The sequence below is a fragment of the Haematobia irritans genome, chromosome 1, assembly GCF_050003625.1.
Source record: "Haematobia irritans isolate KBUSLIRL chromosome 1, ASM5000362v1, whole genome shotgun sequence".
In the NCBI taxonomy this organism is placed as follows: Eukaryota; Metazoa; Arthropoda; class Insecta; order Diptera; family Muscidae; genus Haematobia; species Haematobia irritans.
Genome location: NC_134397.1, coordinates 116550223 through 116559463, shown reverse-complemented (window position 1 = coordinate 116559463; position 9241 = coordinate 116550223). Strand labels below are relative to the sequence as shown.

The following is a 9241-nucleotide window of genomic DNA, read 5'->3' as shown; positions in this document are numbered from 1 at the left end:
TTGGGATAAAAATTGCGGTGTCTCGAAGTCAAATCGGCAGATCGGTCTTTATGAGGGGTATGTAAAAATCGATCGATACGCCCCATACTCGGCCTACTTATGTGTGTACCCAGAATACATCTTGATTTTGAATTTCAGGCAAATCTCATAAAAAGTGCACTGAAAAAACAGTGAACCCTTTTCCATTGCAAAATGAACTAAACTGTAGTAATATTGACCATGATTTAGCCCTTAAGATTTTTTTCAACTTGTCTAGTTTATAATTTTCTTGAATTTTAGTTCATCTATAACATTATAGTTTAGTTCATTTTTACAACACCATAAGATTTATATACCCCTACCAAGTTAAAAAGTCAGTATTATTTTGGTTTACTTGCTTATTTTGTGGGAAACCCGATAATAAAAATTGGTTAACAGTCTCTTTAAAATGTCGACGACTAAACTATTTTTAAATCAATCATTCCACAGTACAGAGAAATTAAATAATTAAAGGAACAACAAACCGTTTTATTATTATGAAAATTTTCATACATTAAAATTAAACTTTCTTTAAGCAAAAGTACTTTATTATAAAAACTTATGATGAAAATTCTTAATACAATGTTTTTTCTGAATAAAAATGATGACCACGTGGAACAGAGAGTAGTTCATTTGAACCCGCTGTTTGGACATTTTGACTTATCCTTTTTTATTCATCGTAGGTAGTTTTTTCACATATCTTGCTGGAAAAAATGGATACAAAAATGAAAATTGTTAAAAATTAACACCATGTAATGAAATATAATTTTTAATTCTTCATTTTAGCTTGTAACTTACCATATTTGGGGCATTTTATCAAATGGTGTAAAGAATTCAACTTTTCTTTGGAAAACGTATCTCATAAAATTTGTACCTGAAACAATTAGAGAAATAATGAAGTATTCTATATAAACTCATAAAACTGTGTTGTTATCGATGTGAAGGATATAATAAAATAAATATTCTGGTTGAAAGAAAGCCAAAGTTTTAATATAAAACTTACCAATTCTCTATTAAATTGTACGCTGAGGGGAAATATAAAAAGTTGTCCAAATTTATTTGGGTTACTCTGAAATTAAATATTAAATAAAATTATTAAATAAGTTTTCAAAAAATCTAATGACAAAAATAATATGCATTAAAAACCAAATATTCTTGATAACCCTAGACAGTCATCATTTGTCAAAATGACGACACGTAGTTTAATTTTCGATTTAAAATGCATTTTAGTCTATTGGGAAAAGGTGAATTTAAGTTATACTAATTCGACCGTTTTATGAATTTTTGTTTTATACTACTTAAAACCAAATTGAATAAGAAAATAAACTCAAGTTTGGTTCACTTTTTCGCTCACGATGAAAATTTTAGCGTCTTGAAATGAGCAGTAGTCAAAATGACAAAGGCTGTTAATGTACAAAAAATAAGGATGACTGTCCAGGGCTAAAAGAAAGTTAAAGAATCCTTACCAATTCACTATTAAATTACAGGCAAAGGAGTACTAACAATTTGTCCAAATGTTTAAGGGGTTATTCTGCAATTAAATATTAAATATTAAATATTTCATTAAAAATATTACATTGGTTTCCAAAAACCTGTAATTTTGATGATAAAAAGGTCACAAAAATATTCTAGTTAAAATAAAGCCAATTTTTAAAAGAAAACTTACCAATTCTCTATTTTTTATTTGTTCGAATCCATCTGGAGTTGCTCTGAAATTAAATATTGTTTTTACAACAAAGAAAAGCATTAAACTGGTTTCCAAAAAAAATAATTAACAAATAATAATATACATGAAAAATATTTTTAAAAGAAAGTCATATTAAAAAAATACTTACCAATTTATGAATAAACTATACGCTGAGATATAACAAAAATTTTCCAAATTCATCTGGAATTGAATATTAATTTTTTACATAGAATAATAAAAATTTCAATACACTTTCAATTTCAACATATTTTCCTAAATATTCGTAATAACTTTTTTCTAAACTACCGATAAAATATTAATAACTTTCATTTAAAAGGTTTAATAAACAAACACCAATATATGTCTCAAAAATCCAAAATATTCCATGCCTTTATACTCCCTTTTTGCATACCTACTTAAAAGATGCAACAGCCCACGCCAACGCCAACTATACAACTGAAGCATGCCAAACAAAACCAAGCAAAGCCACAACATTCCTACAACAACAAAAACACATGTGCCTTTATTGAAAACAACACCTCATCCAGCCAAATAAACCATCTACGAATAACAAACACACACACACACAAACCACTAAATGAACAAAAATAAAAATAACCCCACGCTCATGTATACACAACAAAACTCAAGTAACATCATCTTTACATTAATCACATTCAACTATTCCGATAAAGATCTCTGTACTATGCATTAGTTCATCGCATCTGCTGACAATTTACTCTAAGAATAATATTCGTAAAGGCAAACCAGTTTATGAACGATGAAACGTTTAACTTAAAATTTGCAAAATTTTCAAGAAATGTTATCTACCATTTTTGACGAAAATGTCTATAAATTTAATTACATGTGAACTAAAAATATTTCATTGGGTAATTTTTTACAAACAATTATTAACTATAGGAATTGTCAGTAAGAAATTGCTATCCACTTTCAAGTTCATTTTTCGTAAAAAAATATTTTCTCATACAAAAAAATCTTATAGTAAATTGCACTTATTATTTACAAAATATTTTACATTTCACAAGTAGTTTTATAGCATGACAAACGAATTTTTAACTACCAGTTAAGAAATTTTTTAAGGAAATTTCCATCGTATTTTGTAGGCCATGAACTAAACGATTGCTACTTAGAATTTGTAAAATTTCCTTCCGAGTAGTTAATTTTCGTTGAAGATGCGAAAAATGAACTAAAATTCTGGAAAATTCTTGTAATAAATTAATGTAAAAATTTTCTTAAATTTACGAGACCCTTTTTTTTCTGTGTGGAATGTCTACATACTTAAAAGGTAAAAATTGCGGTGTCTACACCGAAAGAATTCTCTTCGTAAATTTTACGAAGAACATTTAACGAATATACGAAACGTCTATGAAATATTCTACATTAACTTTTCTTCGTAAAAAGTTCGTACTTTTAACGAAATTTCATGTTTTTTGTGAAGAAGGTTTTACGAATTTATGAATATATTACGAAACATTAAAATTTCTTTATAAAAAGTACGAAATATTTCCATTAAAATAACGAAGAAGTTTAATTGAAGTTGTAAAATTTCCGTTCGCGACATAAAATTGTCTTTGATAATGTGCTTGAGTATATTCCTTTATTCTATTTTTTTATACATGTGTATGCTACTTCCCATTTGGGTGATAGAAGTGAAGCAATAAAACTAAAACTTATTCAAAAACTTAAGATGTAAAGTAGTGATGACATTTTTCAAACATGTTACTACAACCAAATGCACTTTGGACTATAATTTTTTTAAAGTTCGAACATTTTTCAAAAAAAGTACGAAAGTTTTTCATAAAAAGTACGAAACATTTTCATAAAAAGAACGAAACTGTTTCATGAAAAGTACGAACAATTTTCATAAAAAGTACGAATATTATTCTTAGAAACTACGACAAATTTGGAAGAACTTTTCTTCGTAAAAAGTACGAAATATTTCGTACTTTTAATGAAAAGTTTCGTTGGTTGAAAAACGTTCTTTTTACGAAGAGAATTCTTTCGGTGTAGAATCCCAAGAAGTCAAATCGGGAGATCGGGCTATATGGGGGCTATACCAAACCGTGGACCGATACACACCATATTCGGCACACTTATTAATGAACCCAAAATACCTCTAGATTTCCAATTTCATGCAAATCGAATAAAATCTCCAGTTTCTAAAATCGTTTATATCGTTTATATCCGTTTATATGGGGGCTATATCAAAACCTGGACCGATATACCCCATCTTCGAACTTGACCTGCGTGCAGACAAAAGACGAATATGTGCCAAATTTCAGGACGATAGCGCCATTATTGAATACTGTAGCGTTATTACAACAGACGGCCAGACGGACATGCTTATATCATCTTACAATTTCTCTCTGATCAAGAATATATATAAATCGAGGAAAATAAATAAGTAGCCATCTCTATTTATATAGGGGAGAGATGGCCACACATACTAGTTTCATATAGCAAGTATATGCGGCCGAAAGTTCAGCCAATCCGAATCTTATGTACCCTCCACCATGGATTACGTAGAAACTTCTACGAAAGACTGTCATCCACAATCGAATTACTTGGGTTGTGGTATCTTAAAACTTCTTAACATCGTTTTCTAAATTGTGAGTTATTCCATACGTGGTATATATTAGACAAAAAAGTTATGGACTTTGCACGGTACGTAGAGAACCAGAATTGAAATATGGGGTCACTTATATCGGGGCTATATAGAATTATGAACTTGATATGGACCAATTTTTGTGTGATTGGGGATCAATTTTAATTGAGGGCTATATATAACTATAGACCGATATGGACCTAGTTAGACATGGTTGTTAACGGCCAAATACTAGCACAATGTACCAAATTTCAACTGACTCGGATGAAATTTGTTCCTCCAAGAGTCTCCAAAACCAAATCTCGGGATCGGTTTATATGCGGGCTATATATGATTATGGACTGATATGGACTACCACCACGTACCAAATTTCAACCATATCGGATGGATTTTGCTTCTCCAAAAGGCACCAGAGGTCAAATCTGGGGATCGGTTTATATGGGGCCTATATATAATTATGGACTGATATGAACGAATTCCTGCATGGTTGTTGGATACCATATACTAACATCACGTACCAAATTTCAATCGAATCAGATGAATTTTGGTCTTCCAAGAGGCTCCGGAGGTCAAATCTGGTGATCGGTTCATATGGGGGCTATATAAAATTATGAACCGATGTGGACCAATTTTTGCATGGTCATTAGAGACCATATGCTAACACCATATACCAAAGTTCAGCCGGATCGGATGAAATTTGCTTCTCTTAGAGGCTCCGCAAGCCAAACCGGGGATCGGTTTATATGGGGGCTATATATAAATATGGACCGATTTGGACCAGTTTTTCCATGGTTGTTAGAGACCATATACTAACACCATGTACCACATTTCAACCGGATCGGATGAATTTTGCTTCTCTTAGAGGCTCCGCAAGCCAAATCGGGGGATCGGTTTATATGGGGGCTATATGTAATTATAGACCGATTTGGACCAATTTTCAATTTCAGCCGGATCGGATGAAACGGAATGACAAAGTTAATATACCCCTATCCTATGGTGGAGGGTATAAAAAGGCCGATTAAATACGTATACAATTCAGTTTCTGATCGGTATATATAGGGGAGTCTATTAATGAATACGAACCGATATGAACTGTTGTGTGGTAATTAGAGAGCCAGAAGTTAAAATATGGGGGTCGCATTATATGGGGCTATATACAATTATGAACTAATATATCCCATTTTCTGTATGATTGGGAATCGATTTATCTGAGGGCTATATATGACTATAGACCGATATGGAACAACTTTCGTATGGTTGTTAGCGGCCATATCCTAGTACAACGTAGCAAATTTCAATCGAGTTGGATGAAATATGCTCCTCTAAGAGGTTACGGAGGTCAAGTATGGGGATCGTTTTATATGGAGGCTATATGTAATTATGAACCGATACACTAATAGAAAAAGTTTCGTTATATTAACGAAATGTGTCGTTAAAAGTCAGCCAACGAAACAAATTCGTTAGTACAACGAAATTTTTCGTTATTATAACGAATTTTCTGTTAATTAACGTAACGTTTCGTACTATTAACGAATATTTTCATTGTATTAATGAAAATGTTTCGTTATATCAATGAAAATTTTTCGTTGGCTGAGTTTTAATGAAATTTTCTTTGTGTGTATTGACTAATTTTTGCATAAATATTAAGGATCATATACTAACACCACGTATCAAATTTCAACCGAATCGGATTAAATTTGCTCTTGCAAGAGGATCCGCAAGCAAAATCTGGGGATAGGGTTATATGAGGGATATATATAATTATGGACAGATATTGAGCAATTTGTGAATGCATGTTAGGGACCATATACTAACACCACGTACCAAATTTCAACCGGATCGGGACCATATACTAACACCACGTACTAACCTTATCGGATGAAATTTGCTCCTGCAAGAGGATTCGCAAGTAAAATCTTGGGATCGGTTTATATGGGGGCTATATATAAGTTTGGACCCATATGGACCAATTTTTGCATGAATGTTAAGGACCATATACCAACACCACGTACTAAATTTTAACCGGATTGGATAAAATTTGGTACGTGGTGTACCGCGACCCAGAATATATAGAGTTTATGGAGTCTTAGATCAATATTTCGATGTGTTACACACGGTATGACGAAGTTAATATACCCCCATCCTATGGTGGAGGGTATAAAAATGGATTGATTTAGGCCATTATGCATTAGTGAAGGGGTCAGAGAGGTTACAACAGACAATTCGACATCGTTAGAATGCCTTTTAACTTCTACCTCATGAAAGGATATATAGACTGAAAGAAAAAACAACTTTCAGTCTATATAGTTTATTTGGGAAATTCGGGAGATTCCTTTGTCTAAAGTTTCATTCCGGAGGAAAGTATTTTCTATTTAAGTGTATGATCGGCTCCACAGAGAAGCTGGAAAATTGTTGTAGACACTTTTGTTTGAATTGGACCAAATGGAATTTTTGTGCACATTTGAATGGACAGTTGTACGCATGCTGCTGCAAATACCTCCATTCATCATAGAGAATTTATCAATTTACATTATTAAATATTGGAATATAGTATAATGCCCCAAATATACAATTATTTCTAATACGTCATTCTAATTTCAGGAACTTCAAGAATCACCCACCCATAATGTATTCTTATATGCTGGTATGCATCCCCTAAATTTGTGTGGCCAATCTCATTTGAAATCTAAAATCTATTCCATGTGCCATATTATTCATGGCACAAATATGAAATAAATCCAAAAGGCACGTGTACAGAGCTTAAGCCTAAAAATGCCGATAGTCATCTGCAATCAATGTGGGTGATGGGTGTAACCATTTTTATTATAACAAAAGTCAGCATTGAAACATTGGTTGCGATACAATGATAACATGAAAGAGGCCAAAAATATTAGCCATCATATATCATACAAAACACAGTTTGATTTCCAATGGTTGTGGCATACGAATGGGATATACAACTAAGTTTTTGGGGTTTTAATAAACCGCCATATCAAAGCCGATATATATGATACAAATTTATTTTATTCTTTCAATATCTATACACACTGAAATAATACTAATTTATATTAAGATACCATGTATTAACAAAATAGTAAGTAAGTGTGACAAAGTCGATTTTATAATACACAGAAAAGAGTCACCAACATATTTGAGGTTGAACTCATACAATTAAATGTTTAATCAATTAAAAGAAATAATTCAGTTAAGATAATTCTTGAAAGTTTCTGCGTTTTTATTTAAAATATAAATTGTCACAGCTAACATTTTAATCCAATAAAAAAATATTTCAAATTAAAATTATAGTTGAGCATTTTTACTCAAATGTAAGTATAATTTTGATTTCTAATTTAGTTTCTATAAGAATGGGAAAGTTTTTGCAGAAATCCCACTACAGCAAGTACACTCAAAAAACGTTTACTTGGTTCCAAAAATTTTGACCTTCTTTTAAGGATTTTGGAATTGATTCCGAGCCAAAGATGCGGGTTCTTTAAAATAAAGAACTTTTTTGCGACCTATCTGGCTTTAAATCTATGATCTATAAAATTAAAATTAGGATACATATCTTATTTATCGAATTTTCATTTTATTTTCCGGTATATCAATAAAGCTATTCATGTACAAACAAATGCCAGTTTAAAAATCCAAATTATGACGGATACTTCGAAGTGAAAAATATTTTGTTAATTCCAAAAAAAACTTTAAACCAAAGATGCTTTATCCTCAAAATAAGTCTTAGCCTATATTTTAAGCGTTTTTATCTTTAAAGATTCAATATTTCACTTAATTTTAGGACGATTTCTTTAAATCAAAAATGTGTTTCATTACTTTAAGGAAAATTTGCCTTAGTTTAAAGACATGGAACTTTAACGAAGGGACGCAACTTTTCAAAATGTGTGTCCCAAATTTAATGAAAAAAAAAAAATTTTTGAAGCAAAGATTATAAACTTTCTTTTAATTAAAATTTCATTATTTTAAAGAAATTTTTCCTTAATAGTGTATAAATTGCGCATCCTAAAAATCTTTAATACCACGTAAATATTTTCTTCAGTGTATACTATATTAATAAGGTTTAAACCGATACGAACCAATTTTAACATGGCAATTAGAGCGTCAAATTTTAACCGGTTCGTATGAAATTTGCTCACCATCATGCTCCAGAAGTCATGGTGGCTTTATAATTATGAACCGATAGAAACCAATTTTCGCATGATTCTCAGAGAGAGAATATTCGCATGATTCTCAGAGAGAGAATATTCGCATGATTCTCAGAGAGAGAATATTTCAACAGGATCAGATGAAATTTACTCCTCCAAGACGTTCCGGGAGTTAAATCTGGTGATTGGTCCATTTGTTGCTCCAAGAGGCTCCAAAAATTAAATCTGCGGATCGATTTACATGGAAGCTTTATCATATTAATTATGGACCAATTTTGAAAGTCAATTTATATGGGTTCTATAGCTAAAATTGGTCCGATATGGATTATTTTCAATACTATCTGACCGACATCAATAACAACTACACTACAAAAAATATTTACATCATATTAAATATTACGCAACCTTAATTTTAGGATGCGCAATTTACAAATTTTTAGGGACAAATTTCTTTAAAATAATGTAATTTTAATTAAATAAAGTTTATAATCTTTGCTTCAAAAATTGTTTTTCATTAAATTTAGAACACACATTTTGGAAATTTGCGTCTCTCCGTTAAAGTCGCTTGAGCTAAGGCAAATTTTCTTTAAAGTAAAGGAACACCTCTTTGATTTTAAAAAATCGTCCCTTAAATAACTATTTTGAACCTTTAGATTTAAGATAAAAACGCTTCAAATATAGTATAAGACCTATTTTGAGGATTTAGCATCTTGGTTTAATTTTTTTTTAGAAAACATTTTTACTTAGAGGTAG

The 9241-nt window shown here is 31.1% G+C and overlaps 1 long non-coding RNA gene across 1 annotated transcript; it reads right to left on the bottom strand.

The window, feature by feature from the left end:
• Positions 1 to 605: 605 nt before the first annotated feature.
• On the bottom strand, positions 606 to 1918 carry LOC142241556 (uncharacterized). The gene is made up of 6 exons (XR_012723691.1): positions 1854 to 1918; positions 1685 to 1727; positions 1485 to 1549; positions 1022 to 1087; positions 817 to 892; positions 606 to 722 (listed from the first exon to the last, which is right to left on the bottom strand). It is a non-coding gene; the product is annotated as an uncharacterized LOC142241556 (long non-coding RNA).
• Between the last annotated feature and the right edge of the window lie 7323 nt (positions 1919 to 9241).